Genomic DNA, 22944 nt, shown 5'->3' with positions numbered 1-22944 from the left:
AAGCAAATTTGTACTAGGAGGTTTTCCTTTTTTTAAGATACTGTAAATTTCTAAATATATTTCTGACATTTTGAAATGTTTTGACAGTCCTTCATTTGTATAAAGCTTTATGTGTAGCAGCCTCATTGACTTGTTTTTGTTTAGTCTGGTTTTTACGTGATCATTTTTACCTCTGTTGAATTGGTGAAAAATAATTTAACATTTTTTTTAAGGCGGTAGCTGGCACATGTAAACTCTGAATCCAGCCAGAAATTTTTCTATGGCCTAATTTTCACATTGCAATGAGCATAAAATTTGCATCTAGTTTTTTCCCCACTCTCTTTACTGGTAATTATGTAATGCAGAATTACATGTTGCAGAGCATTAATTAACCAAGCAGAACACAACCCTCAGTACAATCCTCAGAGTAAACCTGTTAAATCATAGAGGCTCAGAGCTTGAGGGCAAATAGCATGTTTTGGAACAATATCATTGAGTTTGTGCTTCAAACAAATGATACAGCTGAGCAGTAGTAGCCCAGGTGTTGAAGGAGACATTTTTCCCTGCCCAGGGAATGATAAAGTTCTCCTTTCTCCCCTCAAAAGATTGATGAAAATCCATTGGCAGGAAAATAAGTGAGCTTAATGTTAATATTTTGTGGCAGACTGCAAATTAATATGGGCAAAAATAAATCAGACTTTCAATATCGTTGCAGTTTTCTTTTCAAAATGTGAATTCTAAGAAGGTTATTTTAGTTTTAGGAATGTCTTAATCTTCTTTGAATTACCAACTATTCTATTCTATTAGGAATCAAAAAAAGGAGGCTTACATTCTAAAATAATATACATTTTTCTAATGTACAATAAAGAAAACTGATTATTTAGGGAAATGTGGCTGCCCCCAAGATCTTGGAGAAGTTCTTTTCTGCCTGGCTATTTATTCTCCCTTTAGCACCTATACTGGCATAAAACATTCCTCTATTTTTTTTCTTCCCAAGGGGGTTGGAGAATCCATAGCAACTTTCTACCTTGCTACCTGGGAGAAATTGTCAAGATGAGATTTTACCCTGCTTGCAAGCTAACAGTTTAGCCTGCCATAGTTTTATGGAGCTGGCAAAACACACGAGACCCTTGGGTCAGAGATGAAGGACTTTTTACTCATAGCACGACAGGCAGCATGAGTTTCATGTTGCCCTCTGTGCCCCCAAATCCCATAGGGGATATGAGGAGCGACCTAGATAGATGCTATGCACAAGGGGTGCTTAGGTAGAGGTTATGCACCTGAGGGTTTGTGGCACAGTGGAGGACCCAGAGTATGGAAAACCTTAATATTTCACAATGGACTGTATATAAATCTGACCAACCTTTACCCTGGAGAGAGACCCTGTTTTTATCTTTGAAGATTGAAAGACAAGGTTGAAAGATTAGACAAGAACCAAAGCTGATATAAGATGTGCAGAAACACCATGGAGAATTGTCTGTCAACCTGCCAAGTGAAAATAACGAGACGGTGAGTGATGTAAATTCCTCCTTTTCTTGCCCTGCCTCAGTTGGCCTTTCTTCAAATAGTGAACCCTTGATATCCTTTTAGTAGCACTGGAGATAGCAGAAAACAGTTGCTAGGATAGCATTTTTGTCGCAGCCACAAGCCATCCAATTAGCCACTGGTTATTTTGCCCATTCAGAAAGCCTCAGCATCACTATACACCTGGAAATCAAATGGACGGGAAGACTAGAATTGCAACACAGCTCACCCCCGAGCACGTAAAACCCTTTCTTACTTCTGTAGAGTCTGAAAATTTTAAATATTTCTTGGCCCACCTCTGCTGGTTATAGTTAAAAGAGTCAGGTTTGATCAAAGCATTGATAAAGAAAAGAGTGTCTTATGAGTAACTATGCTTTTCTTTCTGGGTCTTCTCCCCCTAATCTTATTCCCCTTTTCTTGCCCTCTTGGGCATTATTGGAAGGAATTGTGTAAAATCTTGACAGAAGGTGATAGAAAAAGGGAAGATTTTCTCCCTTTTCTTACCACCACTCCCCGATCTCTAACACCTCACCCTTGGCCTTCTGGGCCTGGAGTTTCACTGTCTTAATAGTGTTGGCAGTAGTTGTTGTCAAGATTGCTGCACGAGGTCCTTTCATGGGGCCTGTAGATCAAGAGGCTGGCAATTAGGGCATGTGTTAGGAACCCAGGGTGCCTCAGCCCTGGGCCATTAATAAAATCAGAGGGAGGTCTATGCTAATGCAAAGTGAGAATGTCCATCAGCTATTGAGGGACTAGGATTTGAGACCTTTGCCTTTTCAATGTGGATATGAGAGCAACTGCATATGATAGCAGACATTGATTTTTGGGGTAATTTAATGAAAAATGTACTACCATGAAAATTTGATTTTGCTGTGTAAACTTAACATTAATTGTAGTCATTAATGTGAACGATTTAGCATTTATCTCTAATTACCATGCAGTGCAATGATTATTCATAATATTAAATATGTGTCAGATCAAGTTTTTAAGTTGCATTGATTATAACACTAAAGTCTGCTTGTGTACGATGCTCCATCTTCTCTTGAATGGGGATCTGCTAAAGTAGCAGAGCTTTCTGCTTACGATTTAAACCGATTAGTGCTTTTTAAAAAAAATTTAATGAATGGTGAGACTCATTTGCATTAGAAAAATCAGATTGCAGTCAGTTTGACTGTGGGTCATGAGGAGAGTGGTTAGGAATAGTATGATAGCTGGCATCTCAAGACTTTTGGTCTAGTAGCCAATTATCTGGTTCACCTCTTTTATTTCAGCCACTTTTGTTATTACCGGGGAATGATATTATGGAACCCTAAAAAATATATATGCCTTTATGTCAGCCAAGCAGAGGAGTATACAGTATCCTTGATATGCTGAAGTAAACTGAAGTTAAAGGAATTAACTGTGTGTGGGAAGGCAAGTGATGTAAATTCCTCCCTTTCCTACTTTCTGGATCAAGACTCAGCTTTTTTTTCTAGATTTTATCTGTCAGTCTGACAACTAATTTTACCAGTGTATATTAGCTAAGACCACTTTGCTTTAAACTGTATTGATTTGGCTTGCTGTTAGAATGTAATAAAACAAAGCAGGGATCTTAACAGGGTAGGTGGATCCCCAGTAAGTATTAGTTCTGCAGAATAATGTTTTCACCACTGAAAGTAAGTTATTGAACATTAATCTGTCTATCTAATACTGACTGAGTATCTACTATTTGAGCAATACATTTGTGTCGCTAGCAATCAATTGACAGATAAAACAAGTTTAAAATAAATTAGGTGCTTATAAGGTTTGACTTGAGTAATTGGCTACTTTTAGTACTTTCAGAATAGTTTTGAAATAAAAGTTTAGTGGTTAGGAAATTCAGAACCTTGCCTTTATTGTAAACCATTGTGAACTATTTATCCATATTTAGGTTGTCTGCTGGATTTTAGGTCAGTTTTAAACTCTTTCATGTTGGCTTTATAATGGAAACAGAAAGACCGTGCTTTTGTAAAACAGAAATAACCAGGCCAATGTAACTACTGCAGAAAAATGGCTAAGTGTCTACTAAAGGCTGATGGTTAAATCTAGGCTTCTGGAGGTGAATACTCACAAATTCTGAGTTGTTCCTGGCAGTGTGACGAAGCTGTGCTTTCTTTCTGGAAGACAGCATTCTTTGAATGCTGTTTATTATGCGTATGTTTACTTAGACTCTGAGGCTTTATGGAGTTATAAAAACTTGGCCCTTCCAGGTAAATTTTTGAAAGAATAAATTTATTTTGTCTTTTTATTTGGATGTGGCAGAATGAATACAGTAAGAGTACCAGGTCTAAAATGACTGTCTAATCAGTGCTCTCACCCTTATTATAATTATCACTGTGTATATTGAAGAAGACTAGATAGCTCTAGCCCTATAATCAGCATTGTGACCCTTTGTTATAAATCATTTCTGGTGGGTAAAAATGAAGAGTAGGTTAATCAAAACATGCATTATCCATTTGTAATCAGTTTTCACATGAGACAAAGTGGTTCCACTACATCTAGATTGAAAGTTTAGCAGCCCTCCACCCCAATTACACTAACTACTGACTTGCACATGCACTTCCCTAGGTTGTAAATAGACTTCTCTTAGTGATGAGTTACGTAGAATTTAATCTTATGTACGCATTCTGTTAATATCTATTCTTTGTACCTATTATACATGTCTTTAAGTTTGCCAGCCCTGATAGTCTTAGATTTTAAAGTTCCTAGAGGACAGTTTCACTTCTGCCTAATTTATGGTAAAATTATCTAAGAAAGTTACTTATATTATCAGGAGCTTTGCAAAAGCATTCCCCCCCCGCCCCCAGTGATGTTGGTATTTACACTGAGGTTTTCTTGCTCTAATCTGCTTTTTCTAATAATTTCATTTATATAAAATTATAAAACTTTACTTATATTTGCATCTAATTTGTTGGCATTAGTCATGGAATTTACTGTGTAGTCCTGATTTTAAACATTTCTGTTTCTCATATTAAATATTTGGTTGCTTTCTAGAGTTTTTCCGTAGAAAATGTATCCGTTGTATGTATAAAGCTACTGCAAAAAGTCTGTAGAAACATGGAGTTAAATGATAACACAAATCTTTCCATGAACTTTTGAAGACTCTTTGTATTTATAATGATTGCATATTTACAAAATAAATGAATATTTCTGAATTATTACTATAACAACTCTTAGTATATGCAAATGATTTTTTAATTTCTAGAATTTTTGATTGCAATATTTTAATAAAGTAGCTTTATTAAATATACTTTAATAAATATTCTGATATTCTGAGTGGCAAAACACATACCTATTGGCAGTCAAGACTGCTTAGTTTGCCCTCTGCTGAATTCGATCAATGGGAAATTATTTCTATATCAAAGATAGAATAATAGGCAAAGAATATTGATCTGTATGACTTCAAATTCTATCAGTTCTATGGGGCTGATTATAATGAGCTGAATGACCATGGCTAGAATTCCTACGCTTACATTGTTCTTGCTCTGAAGTGTATTTCAGGGGTCAAACTCTTATTTATTTTAATGAAAAATTTCTGTCATTTGAATATGGCCAGGTTGACATTTATCTTCAAAATACTTAATGGAAACTGCTTTAATTACAAAAATGCTTAATGTCACAAACTTCATAATCCCAGGATGGCCCTCTTTAAGATAATCCCATGTCCAACAATACAAAGTCATGTCTCTTAATGCAACTTCTGGCTGCTCAGGTAGTAGAAGGAGAAAATTGTTATTTGCTTGGTGACAACGTGGCAGTTACATAAATGTGAAATACAATGTGAGCACATAAATAGTATTTCAGAAACAGAATCATCGGAGTCCCTGTTGATTATAGTATAGGTACTAGACATTTTAATGGAATTGCTTCTTAATTACCAAACTCTCTTTGATAGCCATGAAAAAAAAATTGGATTGGACAGTATTGATTCCAAGCACTTCTGTTCTTCTTTAGGGATATTCTGAGCTGGCGAAACACACACAGATGGGCAGACAAGACTGCTTAGTTTGCCCTCTGCTGAATTTGATCAATAGGAAACTATTTCTGTATCAAGGAGAAGTGGCTCTGTTAATTCAGGCCTGGAAATCTCATCATTAGGTACTCTTGAGTAAGAAGATTTAAAATATTTACTTAAGATATAAATTGCATGTAGGCATTTTTCACGATAAAAACTTGTTTTTCTGCATCCTCTTTTTTTGTTTGTTTTTTAAACATATTAAGTGTTTCTTTCAGTTTTTATTACCCTCAATAAGAATGCTAAAAGTGTCTTAGCTACTGGTTTTAGTAGCTAGTGGATAAGACCACTATTGTACCTGATTCTGCTAGATAACTTTTATTTATTTTTTCAGTATTATTGCATATGGTTTCAGAAACTGCAGGATAATAAGATTTTTTTAAAAAGAGCCATTTTGTCTAATAACAGGGTAGTATTTTTCCTTTTTTTCATTAACCAGGTAGGCACAATTCCTGCTTTGTATTCCACATTCTCACACTGTGGTTTTACCTTTCTTCATTCAAAAAACACTGAGTCCTAACTGTGCTCAAGGAAAACTGGTTGGTAACCTGGCATCAAGAATATGCTGGATATTAGGAATACCAAATTATGTTTTTCTGCTTTAAGCATTTATGCATGTGATCATATTTGTGGTAAAAAAAAAAAATGATATAAGGTATGTGGATTGGCTGTACTACCTCTAATTTACGATGCTTCCATGTTGTTACAAAACACCCAAAGTTTTTCTTAGATATTTTCCGCTCAGTTCTTCTAGTGGAACCATTTCTCTAAATGCTGAAATAAGGTTCAGATTCACTCAAAGGGGTAGGAAGTAATCGAGAAGGAATAAAGCCTTGGCAGGCGGCTGCATTTCATAGTCAAGGTGCTCTGGCTCTGATCTGACTTTCTCTTTCAACATTTGGAATAGATTCTAAGAGACTATCCCGCCTAATCTGTAACATTTGTCAGGTTCTCAAGACAAAAAGAAAAAAGAAAAAAAGAGAATGACCTTTGAATTGTGGTTTGAGATTTGAAATTCCCGGATCATATTTCCATTTCCTGCTATACATATTCTGAAGGAGCTGGGACAGTATTAAACCACTGGGGAAACAGAGACTGCAGTAGACATGGATAAAAATGATGTGATTTGTAAGAAGGAGGGGATGTGAAAAGGGGGAGAGCATTCGCAATTCATAATTGGTCCTGACAGGAGGAGCACTGGGATGTGGAGGTAGTGCTCTTCTGAGATTATAATTCACACTCATTTGATTTTTACTAATTTTCTCATAAATAAAGAAGAAAAGGCAAATACATTTCTGTAGGAGTCATCAAGGTAAGGAAGAAAAATATATTTGCTTTATCTTGTTCTGAACCCCAAAGATATGAATGACCTCAAAAAAGGGGGATCAAGATCATCATGGTCATTGTATTGGAAAAGTCCAAACCGTGAAAGTCACACTGATTTCAAAGTACAGTGTAAAGCAACATGGAAAAACACTAATTATATCTGAAAATACAGGTACAACTATAAGTAGTTCAGTTAACATCCCTGGTATTAGGAATAGGTGTACAGTTTTGGAATAAAGTTAGACTCTGATATTCCCACTGTTGCTGTGTTACAATGTGTTCATTTCTACGTATTCATTGAGATAAAAGGTGGTTTTAATTTTTCTGTTGTTTTTCAACAATTATTGGTGAGATTGCATAGCATATTACTTTCCTGGTTCTAGGGGCACAAAAGGTGACTGCTCCTTGCCAAGAATGATTTTCTCCAAGTTGTAAAGAGATTGATCAGTGTTCACATTTGCTTTTGTAATGTTAAAACGATAAATTGAATCATGGTTTAATTAAGATCTGCTTTAACTGACTGGCTACAGTGTGTGCATACATTTGTAAACCACCTTTTAAAATTCAGTGTTTCAAAATTGTAGGAGTGATTTGAAGTTTGACCTGAGAATCATTTTTAAAGGTTATTTGCTTGATTCTCCTTGTAAGTATAATGATGATTAATGAGCAAATTGCTCTACTTTAAGTACTTTTGAGTAGTAAAATTCACTATATTGCAGTTATTAAAGGCTCCAAGTAAAGCTCCAAGTAAAGAATCTTTTACTTGGAGCTCAAGTTAGAGCCAAGGTATTACACATGACACAACAGCCAAAACATAATTTCTGTGAAAAGGTGTAGTTTTCCCCAGAATTGAACCATTCTTCTGTGTGTTTTTAACCCAGCCACTGTGACATTATTAGTCTGTGGGTACAAGAAGCAAACCCAACAAACAGACAAAAAACTCTGGCTTCATACTGTCAGACATTGACCTAGAATTTAGCAAATTAAACGAGATTACACTGTGAAAGTAATTTGTTTGTTTGGAATTTTTCTACTTGTTTAAGTTGTTGATGGTTTCATATATACAAAAAAATTCTTTTAATTTGCTAATTAAGCTTTATCCTGGAATTCTTTCCTTCTCATGACTCATATATTTTCTGTAAGTTTCCATAATATTTTGTAAATATACATTCAGTTGGCTCATCTTCTCTGAGCTCCCAGGTTTAGGAAGCATCTTGGTGTTTTCAAACTTTAAAGGCAGCTGGTCAACCCAGCCATTTGCCTGGCCTATACACTCTTGGAGACCGGATGCTGTCATTTACTGCAGACACATTTGTTTTTCTTAGAGAAATACACGTGCATTGGTATTGATTTTGGTATCTTTATACTTAGTGGTAAACTGTGGGAGGCCATTACTTCAGATGACAGTGTCTTTAAGAATTAGACAGCTCATATGATTCTAAATTCTATTTGCAGGCAGTTTTCGGGTAAAGAGATAAGGCTGGCAGTGTGTCTGCTCAGCACGGACCTATTCACCTCTTTTTTCTTTCAGTGGTGAGGTTTAGAGCGTGTTGTCAAGAAGTATAACTTATGTTCATATGATGCATGTGAGCTGGACATCTATTGCCAAAAACAAGCTGCCTGGGGGTAAAAACAAAAAAAGCATCATCAGTACTCTGGTACAACTCACTGTAGGCTTTTAATTATCTGAGATTTACATAAGCAACTCTACAAAATGGGAGATACACCCAATTAAATGGCAGTAAATTTACTTTGCTGCAGAATTCAATAATTTACACCTTGGTTTCCCTGCATTGCATTAATTACCAATTTGGTAGCAGATGAAAAAGCATCAGGGTAAAATTTAACCTACATATATTCAAATTAACTACAGAGATGGATTTATCTGTATGTGTATTTACTCATCTATTCAGTATATTTCTGTGCTAGACATTGGGGATGAGAAGACATAAAAACAGAGAAACAACTTCCTATCCTTCAAAAGCTGACAGTTCTGCAGGGGTGGTTAATACGCAAGTGAAAATTATAACGTATTGTGATATGGACAACAGCAAAATATGTTTAATACAGTTATAGTATTTATTTGTTCATTTAATAAGTATTAGCTGAGCCTCTACTATATGCCAGAAACATATGGTGGGCTTGAGTAGACGTGGTCTTCGAAATAAAGACAGGTCAAATGTTTTTAGAAGAACACAACCCCAGGGATATTCATTTCTGGCAGTATGAATGACTACCTGATTAAAATCACCGCAGACTGGTGAAATACATTTTAAATATCTTTTAGGATGTATTGCTGAGCTAACACAAAAGGAACGAATTGAAAGAGGCCAAAACTGAAGCAAAAGCTGGAATTCTGCAGGGTGGATGAGCTCCAAAATTAGCTTTCACCCTGAGTGTTTCTGCCAAATCCATGAGACTTTGAACCTTCACATCAGGGCCAAGTAGCTCTACCAGATAGTTGAAGGATGGTAATGCCAGCGTTAACACATACTCTTTCTGAGAAGGAAGATGGAGCAACCCCAAACTGATTATATGAAGCAAGTATAACTTTGATATAGAAACCTGGCAAGGAGGCAAGGAGATAGAAGAAATAAAAATGACAGCCTACTCTCTTCATGGACGTAGATGCAAACATCTAATCAAAGTTGCAGCACATGAAATCTTGATACGTCTAAGAAAGATAGTGTGTAACGATCAAGTTGTGTTATCTCAAGAATGCAAAATTGATTTAAAATTATGTAGATTCATGTAATATATCAAAACACATGAAAGAATTTTTTAAAATGCTCAATAGATTCAGAAAAAAATTCTGATAAATTTCAGCATCTATTTATGCCTTAAGAAGACTAATTTTTAGCAAGCTAGGAGAATAATGAAACTTTATTAGTCTGATAAGGGGAATCTATATAAAGCCTGCAGTAAACATACATCTAATGGTGAAATACTAAAATCACTATTTTAAAGATCAAGAACAAGATAAGAAAGCCACTGTCCCTACTCCTACTTGATATTGCACTAGAGGTTTTGCCAATGCAATAAGACAAAGAAAAAGGACTGGAAGAAGAAACAAAACTGCCACTGTTTAAAGGTTATCTATGTAGAAAACTAAAAAATGTCTACAAATAAATTATTAGAGTGAAGAAGGCAGTTTAGCAAGTTGCTGGATATAAAATCAATATATTAAAGGGAGTTGCATTTCTAAATGCTAGCACCAAAATATTAGTGTAACCATGTACACAAAATAATGAGAAATAAGTCTGACAAAAGTTTTGTAATATTGTATTCCCATTTAGACAATGTGTGAGGTTAGACAAATAGCACGAGGGAACAAATATAGAACATTGTGAGTTCTACTGCAAAAAAAATTTCAAGAAAATCTATATAAATGAAGAGCTATATCATATTCCTAGCTAGGAGGATGTTGATATTTCCCAGGTTCATTTGTAGATTTAATGCCAATTTAATAAAACTTCAATAGAGTTGTAGGAATTTGTATAGCTAGACAAATTGTTTTTAAAAATTACTTTAAAAAGGAAAATACAAGTGATATCTAAGACACTCATGAAGAAAAACAATGTAAGTCAATCCCTTTCAAATAATCAGGCTTATTTAAATCTATATCTCAGTTTAGGAAATGTAGGGCGTTAGACATACAACTAAGGTATTAAATGCAGAGCACCCCAACAGACTGAGGCATATGTTAAAACTTTATTTACAGAGATAGCATTGCAGAATAAAGGTAAATTAAATAGAACTAGGACAAAGGATTAGCTAATCATATGATGAAAGTAAAATTGGGTGTCTGCCTCCATACCAAAAGTAAACTACAAGTAATTAAACATTTTAAAGTAGAAGACAAGACTATAAAATGTTTAGAAGACAATACAGGATTATGTTTTTAGGACCACAGGGTAGAAAAAGATTTCTTGAACAAGACACGAATAATACAAGACACAAAAATGTAAAACATTTAGTAAGGATTTAATTTGACCAAATTAAAATCAAGGTATTGTTCATCAAAAGGCACTGAAACAGAAAAGACAGAAAAGTCACAAACTGGCAACACATACAGTTGGCATTAACTAATATCCATATTACATAGAAGAACTTCCTCAAATCAGTAAGAAAGACAATTTAATAGGAAAAAAAAAAGACAAAAGAAAAGATAAAATAGAAAGACTCACAAACATATGACAGGATGTGAAATAACATTATTAGTCAGGGAAATGATAATTAAAAACAGAATGAAGTACCTTTACCCACCCACTAAAGCTACCACACTAAAAACTGTTGTGAGATTATAATAATGGAGCAGAACCCTCTTCACTTTCGGGATTTTTAAGGAAACAAACATTCACACACTCCCATGATTCAAAATACATCCTGGAGAAATGCTTACACATTACTATGCAAAAATGTTCATAGCATCATAGTTTGTAATAGCTAAAAAGTGGAAACAACATAGATGGCTCTCAATGGCATAACATATAAGTAAGTAGTTGCATATTTATATATTAGGAGAGGGAACCAATTTTCTAGAAATCACTATGTATTTAAGAAGCAGTCTCAGTAGAATTTGATCACCTACTGTAAGGTAGAGTAGTGGAAGAAGAGAGGGGTAGAATGATTTCCAGGTTCTGGATTTAGTCAATTATGTGAATAGTGGTGCCATTGATTATGATAGTTTTTCTAATCATTGCTATATTTATTTTAAATTACAAAGGCATAGATGGCCAGAGAAGCTTCTTATATTTCTCGATTAATTTGAAAACAGCACATAGCTTTCCACAGTATCCATAGTAAATATGCTATGATATTGGCAAGACACTTCACATACATACACAGAAAGAGAGAGTGAGAGAGAAAGAGCGTAAATGGTGAGAGATGCTCCAGCTAAATAGTCATCAGTAGAAACACCTACAGGATTGGCAGAAATTAGGAAGTTGGATAACAGTAGAAAGTAGGTTGTCGATGGAGACTCTTATCCATTTCTATTGGGAGGTGATATTGGTATAACTACTCTGGAAAACACTTTGGAATTACTTAATAAATTTGAGCCTGCATGTAACTCATGCACCCAGCAACTCCCTTACTAGGTGAGATCCCTAGAGAACTTTTGCGTATTTGCACCAGGAAACATTCCTAAAAATATTCGTAGCAGCAGAACATAGAAACAACTCAAATATTCATCAATAGTAGAACCAAGAAATACATGGGGGTTTACTCATACAATGGAACACTACACAGCAATGAATATAACTGAAATACATCTTGAGCCTTAATGTGGATGAATCTTACACAGATGTGGGAGGGATGAAAAGAAGCAAGCCCCCACTAATACTATTGGAGCCCCCCAATAATACTCATGGAGAGTGAACTACTTCATTTATGCAAAGTTAAAAAACAAACAGAACTTTTAATACATTATTTAGGGATGCAACCCACAGGTAGCAAAACAGATGATAGGCTCAGGGAGGGAGCAAGGATGGGAGCATGATGAGGAATGCAATGTGATCAGGGCTGGACCAACAAGGACATCTAACGTAAGGTTCAATTTTTTTTAATCGGAAAAAAATAATTTATTGTATATGAAGAAAGTTCTTAAAACACATGTAATATATCTCCAACAAACTGATTTCAATACATATAGATTTAATTTTTAAATATGTTTTCAAAGTTGTTATGCACAGTCCCATAGCCCAGATGGTCACTTTTGGAAAGCACTTGAAAGATATGGAATTCAAAAGGAACCCTTACTAATTTTTAACACTTTCTTTTTCTTCTTTCGAATCTTGTGTTGGCCTAGCAGATCGAGCAAATTCAATCACCATGGGTTTTCGAAAAAGAACATATCCATTTGCTTCCCTTAAGGTTTTTGCTGCTGTTTTTTTCATTTCTAAGTCCAAAGAAAGCTTGTCCTTTCATGCAACGTTCTGTCATCAAGTTTAAATCAAACGTGATCCGTTGTGTTTCTAATGAAAAGTCAACATATCTTCCAAAAATAAATTCAAGTTCCTTTTCTTGAACATGTTTGCCTAAATTCTTTACATAAATCCTACAGTTTGGTTTACCAGATTAATTACTTCTGAAAGCCAAAAGTGTTTTCATTTCTTCTCTAGAAATTCTGCCTTTTCCAATTCCTTTCTAGAAATATGTTCTGACAGTATTTCATCAGTCTTCTTTAATCTCCTCTGTGATGTTCAAATTAGGTTTTGGGAAGACTCTTCCAAATCCTATATTGGACGCATCAACTTCAACAGCAGGTAAATTAGAACTGTATCCTATACGCATACAAGTTCTCAAAGATATGTACAAAGATGTATATTCCAGTAGTTTCACAATTTTTTTTCCTCACAATTTTGTTCCTTCTCCAAATCTTTCTTAAGTGCAGCTGGCATGTCGGTAGATATATGGAATTCAATTCTTTTATTACCTACAGATTGTGGTTGGTCAAACAAAGCTGAAGGTAACAGCACTGGATGTAAACTGCTGTGTGAAGCACATGAAGGTGTATTCAACATATCCTTTATTTTTTGCTTTTTTCTCACATGGCATTTCTTTATTGTTTCTGTTTTCTTGGGCTGAAGGTTTGCTAGTTCCATTAGTGTGGTTATTCTCTGTCAGTCCTCATCATAACTGTCTTCATATTCTGATTCTTTACTAGATAATTTCTTATTCTCACCTGGCAAAGGAGGTTCCTCAGGTGGCTCAGGAGGCGTGGGTGGAAGATGTGCATGCAATGGCCTATAGTCTTCACACATGGGAGGTCTTGCAGTAATTAGTCCAAAAAGTGTGGGCAAATTCATTTTATTCACAAGATGGAGCACTGGTACATAGAACTTAGGCATACTTGCCAAAGCATGGACTGTGTTCACTAGGGTTGTGCTTGAATGTGGTGGGTACATATACTTCAGGCATGAACTTAGAGGAAAAGTCACCCCATAGTTTGGTGCAATTCCATTTTCTATTGTTAAACAACCAAGTTCTTTCTTTTCTTTTGCATCTTGCACAGGGCCTTCAGACCTTTTCTTTTTTTAGTGCGGGAAGTAGGACATGGAGAGTGAACTCAATCTTGCTCTTTTGCAAATTCAGCTACTAAAGTATGACCTAAAAGTTTTAGCTGATGGATTCGTGTCAGTGCCTTTCTACCTGCTTTTTCACTAGGGAAAGTAGCAAAAGCTGTATGTGTCAGTTGCCCCTCATCTGACAGGATACCCACTGACTGCACCCTGAAGTACTTCAGCAAGACGTGTTTCTCCTCAGCAGTCAGCTTGGCTGGCACGTGCTTCACCAGAAGGGTTCAGTGGCCTCGCAATGAGGAGAGCGAAGTGAAGCTCAGGCATCCTCTTGGTATTGGTAGTGACTGCTTGGGGGCTGCCGTTTTCAGTTTCGGAGGCTGGGGAGTCCAAGGCCCAGGGGGCACACCTGGTGAGAGCCTTCTTCTTGGTGGGGACTCTCTACAGGTGATGATGCAGGGCATCACAGGGTATCACATAGTGAGTAAGAGTGCATTTCCACACGTTCTCTTCCTCTCGTTATTGGTTAGGAACAATTTCTACTTTTGAAACTGGGTGGGTAGTGCTTACATAGGTGTTCACTTTGTTACACACTTTAAAAATGTCTGTTCTATATACTTTGTGAATTATATATTATGTCTTATAATTAAAAATTTAAAAATGAGGTAATCAATCAAAATACTAACACTCTTTTAGGCATAGCATCACTGATAATTTTAATTTTTTTCTTTGAATTTTTGTTTTCTGTTTTCCAATAATTTAAATTTTAATTTCAAAATAATTTTAAGTTTAGAATAATCTAAAAGAAATGACATGTTTTATTTCATTTTTTCTTTTCTTTTCTTTTCTTTTGGTGAGAAAATATAGCATCTACCCTTTTATCCTTTTACCCAATTTCGAGTACACAATACAGTATTGTTAACTCTAGTCACTATGCTGTACAGTAGGTCTCCAGAACTTACTTATCTTGTGTGACTGAAACTTTATCGTTTGACAGACATGTCCCCATTTCCCACCTGTGTCCCTGACAACCACCCTTCTACTTTCTGCTTCTACGAATTTGACTCTTTAAGATTTCATACACAAGTGAGATCACGCAGTATGTGTCTTTCTGTGCCTGGCTTATTTCATGTAGCATATGCCCTTCAGGTTCATCCATGTGGTTGCAAAAGTCAAGAATTCCTTCTTTTTAAGGCAAAAAAAAAAAGAGAGGGAGAGAGAGAGACAAAAAGAAAGAAGATGATAGTTACGTGAGATGATTGCTGTGATGTTAATCAGCTTGAGTGTGGTGATCATTTCACAATGAGGACATATATCAAAACATCAAGTTGTACACCTTCAATATATGCAACTTCCACTTGTCAATTTTACATCAATAAAGCTAAAAAAATGACATGCACCATGTTATCATTTTCAAGTTGGAAATATTCTATGATGGCAAGAGTCCGTGTGTCCCATATGAAAGTTTCCTGGTCACAGTAGAAGAAGGTGGATGCCTCCCAAGTGGAATTCAGTTTTGCCGTACTTCTTAGCAAGAAATGTTAAGAAGAACAGTTAGAAAAGTGCAGCGTTGCTGAAGCCTAGGTACCCCCAGAAGCTAATTTCCTTTGTTCCAATCATTTCACCTTTGCGTGTGTGTTTTCAGTTTGTAGTGTCTGACTCCTATTGCAATATGCTTGGACCTTCCCTGCTGGTTCTGTGTCTGCTGTGCTTGCTTGAGTTCTGCATATCACGCAACATCCTTGTTTCCCAGAAGTTTCAAAATTTGATTATACTTCCCAACTCTTCTCGTGCTGTTTGCTTTTAAGTGGGGAAGTCTCTCTCAAGCACCGCCTTTGAACATGATGAGAAGGAAAAAGATGGCAAGACAACGCTCAGGAATGCCACATTAGCTACTGGGCACCGTCCTCTGCTTAAATTTGTCCTGAGTCCCGTTTCACTATAATTAGTCTCATAGGAAAAGAAAAGCAAGATCGTGCTGAAAAGTGCGATAATTTTGGAATTCTCATTATTCTTTCATAATTGTACCCCTGGTCATTTTTTATCTTTACCTCAGTAGAGTTTCTAATAAAACCCAGAGGCTAGACGGCTTTACGTGACTGACCACCTACCATATGCAAAGCATTGCTCACACTACACCTATGTACTGTGCCTGGTCTTTATCTTCTGGAAACCTGTAATCTAAAGGGACATAAAACCGCATTAATAATAATAATTAATTATAATAATAAGTGATGATAATAACAACCACAGCATTACTTTAGAATTTTCTGTATGACACCCATCCTTCACATATTAACCACCCTAATTCTTGTAACAACTATATCACCTGGGCATGGTTTTGCACATGAGGACATGGAGACAGAAAAGTCAAATCACGTGCATGAAGTCATATAAATACTAGATGGTACAGTCAGAATTGAAAAGCCAGGCAGCCTGACTCCTGACCCACTGTTTGTACATGTTACTCACATGACATTCAACTTTACCATGAAATAAAACAGAAAACAAGGTTAGTGCAAGGGCTAGGTATGGATGGAGAACAATACTAGTCAGTACCAAGGTAATAAATGAAACTCAGGAATTTGGAACTGACTTCGTTAAACCCCTAATTCTGGGGACACGTATTCAGTGTTATTCAGCCCTGTGTTTCTTTATGCTGATACCCAAGGGCTGTCTTTTCCTAGTGATTAAAACTTCTGTTTTCTTTAAACATACCTTATTGTGGACTTTTCCAAGCAGCTATTTGCATTTTAAAATGTCAGGAATTGCTGCACACAATCCTCAATGTGAACTTCAAGCCTTACATTTAAGAAAAATGACAAATCAGGCTTAGGAATAAATGTACAAACAGTAAGGCATGATGGGCTAGGAACCCTGACAAACAGTAAGGCATGATGGGCTAGGAACCCTGAAATTTTTTCTCATAAATTATAACAAGTCTCAGAAAGGAAGAAATTGGGTGTCTTTAAATGGAAATGAATTTGAATAAAAACAGACATTGAACTAATAGAATATTTGTTAGGTGATATCATAATTTAATTGAATGACTTTGTGTGGTCATTTGGATTTTATTTAACATTTACAGCTTACACCCCGCCCCCATGTTAGCAAACCTATCTCCTTTTTTCTTCAAGGAAAAGGAGGAAACTGAAAGTAACAGACATGCAAATCCCACTGCAAGTTTAAGTCCATGCAACACACAGCTGCTGGGGTAAGGTGTTATCATCATAAACAACAAGAAAAATCTACTACATGGGCACCATCGAGCCCTGTTTACAGAGGCTGCGGAAGCCATAATTTAGAATTTTGGACATTTTTAAGCAGTAAAATCTTTATCTTGGATCTTTTGGCATTAAACATGAAATACAACAGCTCACAGGAAGAAATGCCTTCACTGAGCTCCTCTCTTTGGCAAGACCTAAAAAGGACCATTTTTGATGACTTTTCCATATTGATCTTCTTCAAGGAAGCCAGCAAATAATTTCAGCACCACTGTTTTCTTCTTGTTTATTCATGTCTTTTACTAAAGAAAAGAAATGTTGCTAATGGAAGAAACAAAACCAAAATATTTACACCATGCTGTGCCTTTCTTTTGACAAGGGCCAATGTGGTGAGGAAGCTTTTTTTCCCTCATAAAATTGTTTACACGAAACAGTGGGAGAGCGCTGAAGAATAACAGTTTTTCTTTAGCAGCTGGAGGTTGTCTGAATGGAGTCTTCAATTCCCATGCATGTTTTGTAATGCAGATTTCTTTGAAAATGGTCTTGCCAGTGCACCTTAAATACATTTTAGAATTATTTTACCATGAAATTAGTTTTCTCCGTCACTGGCTTAGTTGAATCCACCCCCCCCACTTTTTTTTTTTTATCAGTGCTGGGACATTAAAAATAAAGCCCTGGATACATATGTTATTTTTGGAAGTTCCTGTCCAAAGTTCGTCCCGCTGCAGAGCCAATGTGCTTTGAGAGGCAGGGTCATTGTGGCAGCACAGCTACTTGGTACCCTGCTCCTCCACCTTTTGCCCTGAGGCTTAATTCTCCACTTTCTACTTGTGCCAGCTGGCCTGTATTTGTATATTTATTCACCACAAATAGAGCAGGAAAGCAGTTTCAGGAGCAAAAGTAGCCTAGAAGAACTTGGTTGCAATTGAATGAGCCATGTTTAAAATTGCTGAGTTAACAGAATTCATGGTTCAGAAATCAGGATAGGAAACTAGCTGGAGGGTGATGATATTTGCAGAGGTGGTGGTAGTGATGGAAGTAGAGATGGTGGTACTGATGGTGGGGGTGATGGTGGTGATGTCCCTGACGTTGGAGGTAGGGTCCAGGCGGGGCCCAAGAGTTGGCCTCAACCCACCTGTCTCCTTACCAGGTTGTTGACTCCACCACAGGAAAGAATTCAAGAGCAGAGTCAGAGTAGAAACTGAGAACAGGTTTAATATAATGAATAAGAGACACAGATTTCACAGAGAGTGCGGCCTAGCTCTGGAGTCTGAGCAGGGCCCACACCAAGTCTAACACAAAAGTGAGAAATGAATACTTAAAGTTCAGTACAGAATGCAGGCTGGCTCGAGAGAGGGTGACCAGCAACTCACTGAAAGTAAATTCGATACAAAAGAAATACGCACTCCAGCAGGCAGAGTGTGGACTGGCTCCATGAGAGTGAGCAGCAGCTCCGCCTTCTGCTGGGATTTGTCTTTTATAGTTTCACTATCTAATGAATATTCAGTTAAGGGGGAGGTTCCCAGTTATGTAACATTAATCTTGCACATGCTCAGTTGGTCCCCTTTTGGAGCATGTTCATTGGTCAAATCCTATCACATGCACTAGACATATTCAAGAATGTTCTGTGCTCTCTACCACCTTTACTGGAAAGTCATTCAGAGGATAAACTCCACTTTACTGAGCATGACTGACCATCAGGGCTACATAACCCCTCTCTACTGAGCATGCCCAGACACTGGATTTGCATAAGCTGCCCCTTGTGGTCTCATTTTCCTCCTGTTGGTGCTGAAAATAGGTCTAACTAGCAACAGTAACTTTCCTCTAGCGGAGGGTATAGAGGAGGGGCCTGAGACTTCAGGGAGCAGCTTAAAACCCAGAGATGTATCCTGAAACCCGAGCCCAGGGAAACTGAGGACCTCCTACACCAATGGTGGTGGTGTTGGTGATGGTGGTGATGGTAGTAATGATAATAATGGTAGTTGTGGTACTGTGGCTTAAAAGCATCCCAATTAAGGATCTAGGAAATGCAGTTGATGTGACACTTTTTTTATTTTCTATGCCCTGGTCATTACCACAGCATGTAGTTCTTTTTCTATTCTAATGTTTTTCCGTCTCTAAAAAATACAATTAATATTAGCAAGGGAAGTCTTTATCTTTATAAAATAATGCTATATACATATAGATAGAAGATTCTTCGAAGTCAACAAAATAAATTTTCTATTATTTGTTTGATGCACGCTCAGTACCCTTGGGAAATGAGAGCTGTAGAAGGAAACCAACCCTGTAATTTAGTAGTGTTAAAAATCTCCCCACATTCACTTTCCCCCTCACTGTTATACCTGAGAGGATTGTCTCCCTGTCATTGCTAGTTGGCACATTTTTTTTTTTCATTTCACACTTTGAAATATGAATCTATTACCAAAGGATCATGTTGGTGAGGCATTGGGGATGAATACGTTAGGAATAGTAATTAGTTTTCAGGCATTCCTTTTGAGGATGGCAATGTATTTTCCCTCCAAATAATTTCCTCCTGAGCAGTTGGTTTATAATAAGAACAGTTTAGTTTGACTAAATTTGCACATTCTGAATGGACTGCCTTTATCTTCTTGACACATTATTTCCCAATTTCATTGTACTGTTCCTTCTGCTCGTCATTTTCCACAAAAGATATCCTCTTCAAGATATGTCTTCCTGTGACACCTATTCCTTCCTCCTGTCTGGAATTTGAAGGCTTTCCCACTGAAGCAAACAAACAAGCAAAAGGCAACTCAATTCCGTTGCACTACCGCTCCACTTGCAGCCTTGCCTTGTCCATAGTCATGCTTCTTGAAAATGTTGTTATAGTTAATGACATCATTTCTACTTTCTCATTCATCTCTTCAACCCATTGTAGTCTTGCTTCTGTCCTGACCACTCCATTAAACCTTCTCTCAGTATAAGCCAATGCCCTATTTTGCCCAGTTCAAGGCCATTTCTCAGACCCCTTACTGGCCACCCTTCTTGTTAATCTATTCATCTGGTCATCTCTAGTTCACCGTTTAGGTTTCAGCTTAAATATCAGTTCCTCCAGGATGACTTTCTGGACCTCTCCAAGTCTGGGAAAGAAATAGCATCTGTATTTTTTCATAACTTAAGAACTGTTTAAAAATGTTTATTCATTTGTCCGACCTGTTTCCTTGGTATCCCTGATGCCTAGCACTTATATGACATAGAGTACACGTATATTTTCTTCAAGTTTCTTTGGGTTTCCTGTAATAGAAACTTTCTCCAGTGTAAGCAAAAGGAGAATTTACTGTGATGATTCAGAGTTACATCTTGGGTCAAAAGGCAGGAAGTGCCGCCAGGCCTTGGAAGACTGAGAATAGGAAGAGACAGCTGTAGGAATCAAGACAATTTATCTTAGATGTACTCTGCCTTCGGGGCCAAAGACTACTAGCTTCTGTTTCTTTCTGTGCTTTGGCCCCATTTTTTCCCTTTTATAGACCCGCTTTCCTTCTTATAGGGTTCCCTTTCCTTCTTCTGAGTTGATACATCCTCAGTTCCAGTCGTCTATGCCAGGGGAGCAGAAACAAGTGGCAGAAACATGGTGTCCAGTGTTGCAACCTGAGGGTGTTGGGGTGCCATGGGCTGCTCACAGAGGGTAGGGATCAGGAGCTGGCAGGCATTCCACTATCTATTTCAGTGCTCACTTAAAAATCCAGTGAAGTGATTGAATGTCTCCCAGCATTTTCTCATTTCCATAAGCAATCTAAAGCCTCAAAAGACTAATATTCCTCATTTACAAGAAAGTGATTTTATCTAGGTGAGTTTCAACATTCCTCTATTCTTTCCTTATTAACGCAGTGGGATATATTGTCCTTATCAAAAGGGCTTATTTTATCTAAAATGAGTTCCTTATGGAGTCTGAGTTAACCATCACCTTATTATTTTCATTGGAAAAGCAGGGGTTAGGAAGTGGGGGATGGACTCAGGATTTATGTTAGTCAGCTGTTGCTGCAATAAGGCAGTGTAATAAACAATGTCCCAGAGCTCAGGGGCTTATAGCAATATGCATTTATTTGTCTTGCTCATGGGTCTGTAGGAGCTAAGGTTTGGATGATTTTGGTTTGGGCTTGGTTGGGTTTGGTGCATCCAGGTTTGGGTCTGCTCCTTCCATGACCTGGGCTGAAGGAGTAGAGGCTACCTGGGGCTTGCTCCTCTCTGACAGTATCCAGCATGAAAACATGGGCTACTTCTGAAGGCCTGGGGTCGGTAGTGAAAACGGTCACTTCCACCCTCATTCTGTTGCTTAAAGCAATAGGACAGGGCCAAGCTCAGTGTTGATGGGGTGAGGATGTGTACTTCACTTTCTCTCCTGTACTGCAGGTTCATGTGGCAATGAAGAGGAACTGGGAACAAGAATCCAATGCACCATAGTCCTAAATTGCTTATGCAATTTTGATGAATTTCTAGTTTTCAAGGTAAAGTTCGGATTCTTTAGCTAGGTATGCAACTACCTCTGGCTGATCCCTCCAGCCTCATTTCTTCATAATTTCCTCTCATAGACGTACAGTTGGTCTCAAGCCAAACTGAATCTCTGTTGAAGACACCATATTGTTTCATAACTTCTCACATGCTGTTCTTTCCGGCTTTCCTCCTCCTTCTTAATCTAGCTAACTCTTATCGTTAAAACTGAGGCCAAGACTTCCTGGAAGCCCCGCATGATTCTGCTAAGCCCCCGTCAATGCCCCTTCTCTGTGTTTCTTGGCCTCTTTTCCTTACCGCTGTCACTCTGTTTATTCTGTGCTATAGCGTTGCTTTAACTCTCTCTCCCCCCAGACGGTATTGAAAGTTCCTCGAGGGCTATGGTCATACTTTAGCTGACTTCGTGTCCCTGGTATCTAGCACAGTGTCTGGCTCTTAGTAGGCGCTCATTCAATGTTTGTGAAAGGAAAGGAGAGGAGTGAGAAGATGAGAAGGTGGAAGGAAGACAGGGAGAGAGGAAAGAAGGAAGGGAAGAGTGGTGGCTGCTTCCTTGCAGGACAGCTCGTTCACTGGATTCATCCAGTCGGCTTATGGTAGGAATATCTTGTTTCTCTAGTTATGAGATGGTAGATGCTGTGGACTGATTGGTTGTGTCCCCCAAAGCCTGTATATTAGAAGCTTAATCCCCACTGTGACTTTTGAGGGTGGGAAATCCTATTACGGTAATTGAAAGATGGGACCTTGAAGAAGTGATTAAGTTGATGGTTTAATGGTGGTCTTGGGTGTGGTTCTGGAGGCTTTAAAAGGAGAGCATGTGGGAGTCCCTCTCTCTCTGCTCCCCCATTTTCTGTCATGTGAGACCCCTGGGTCACTGTCACCACCACCAAGACCCTCATCAGATATATTTCCTGTACTGTGGACTTCCCAGCCTCTGAAACTGTAGGCAATAAATTTTGTTTTCTTGATAAATCACCCAGTTTCAGGTATTTATGTTGTAAGCAACAGAAACAGACTAACACAGGGGCCTCAACCAATATACCAGTGTTTGCTCAGTTTTGTAGGCATTATTCTTTCATCCATAGAATTCAGATATTTAGTACTATAAGCACATGCTCAGACCATAAGTCCCTTTCCAAAACCAAGTTTGTGCCCTTTCTCACCGCCTTGTAAATATTTCTCAGCTACTTCCTTGCCAAGCAGTGTCTGCCTCAACATGGGCGGGTGTAATTACACACGGAGCACTCACTCTGGCCCTGTCATTGACTGATATGTAGTTAAAGGCACAGCCTTGAGTTCCCTTCATGGAATGCTAATAAGGAAATGGGGACTTAGTTGTTACTAGGTCATTTTCTTATTGGAAAAGGAAAGGATG

At 37.5% G+C, this 22944-nt stretch overlaps 1 protein-coding gene and 1 pseudogene across 1 annotated transcript in view; one reads left to right on the top strand and one right to left on the bottom strand.

Annotated features, from left to right (window-relative positions):
• The window catches only part of HS6ST3 (heparan sulfate 6-O-sulfotransferase 3), a 736354-nt gene that overhangs the window by 363373 nt on the left and 350037 nt on the right, over positions 1-22944 (top strand). The gene's annotated exons all lie outside the window — the stretch shown is intronic.
• LOC134382383 (RNA-binding region-containing protein 3-like) lies at positions 12622-14345 on the bottom strand (annotated as a pseudogene).

Source organism: Cynocephalus volans, chromosome 7 (genome assembly GCF_027409185.1).
Source record: "Cynocephalus volans isolate mCynVol1 chromosome 7, mCynVol1.pri, whole genome shotgun sequence".
Taxonomy (NCBI): Eukaryota; Metazoa; Chordata; class Mammalia; order Dermoptera; family Cynocephalidae; genus Cynocephalus; species Cynocephalus volans.
This window is presented reverse-complemented; position numbering and strand designations above follow the sequence as displayed.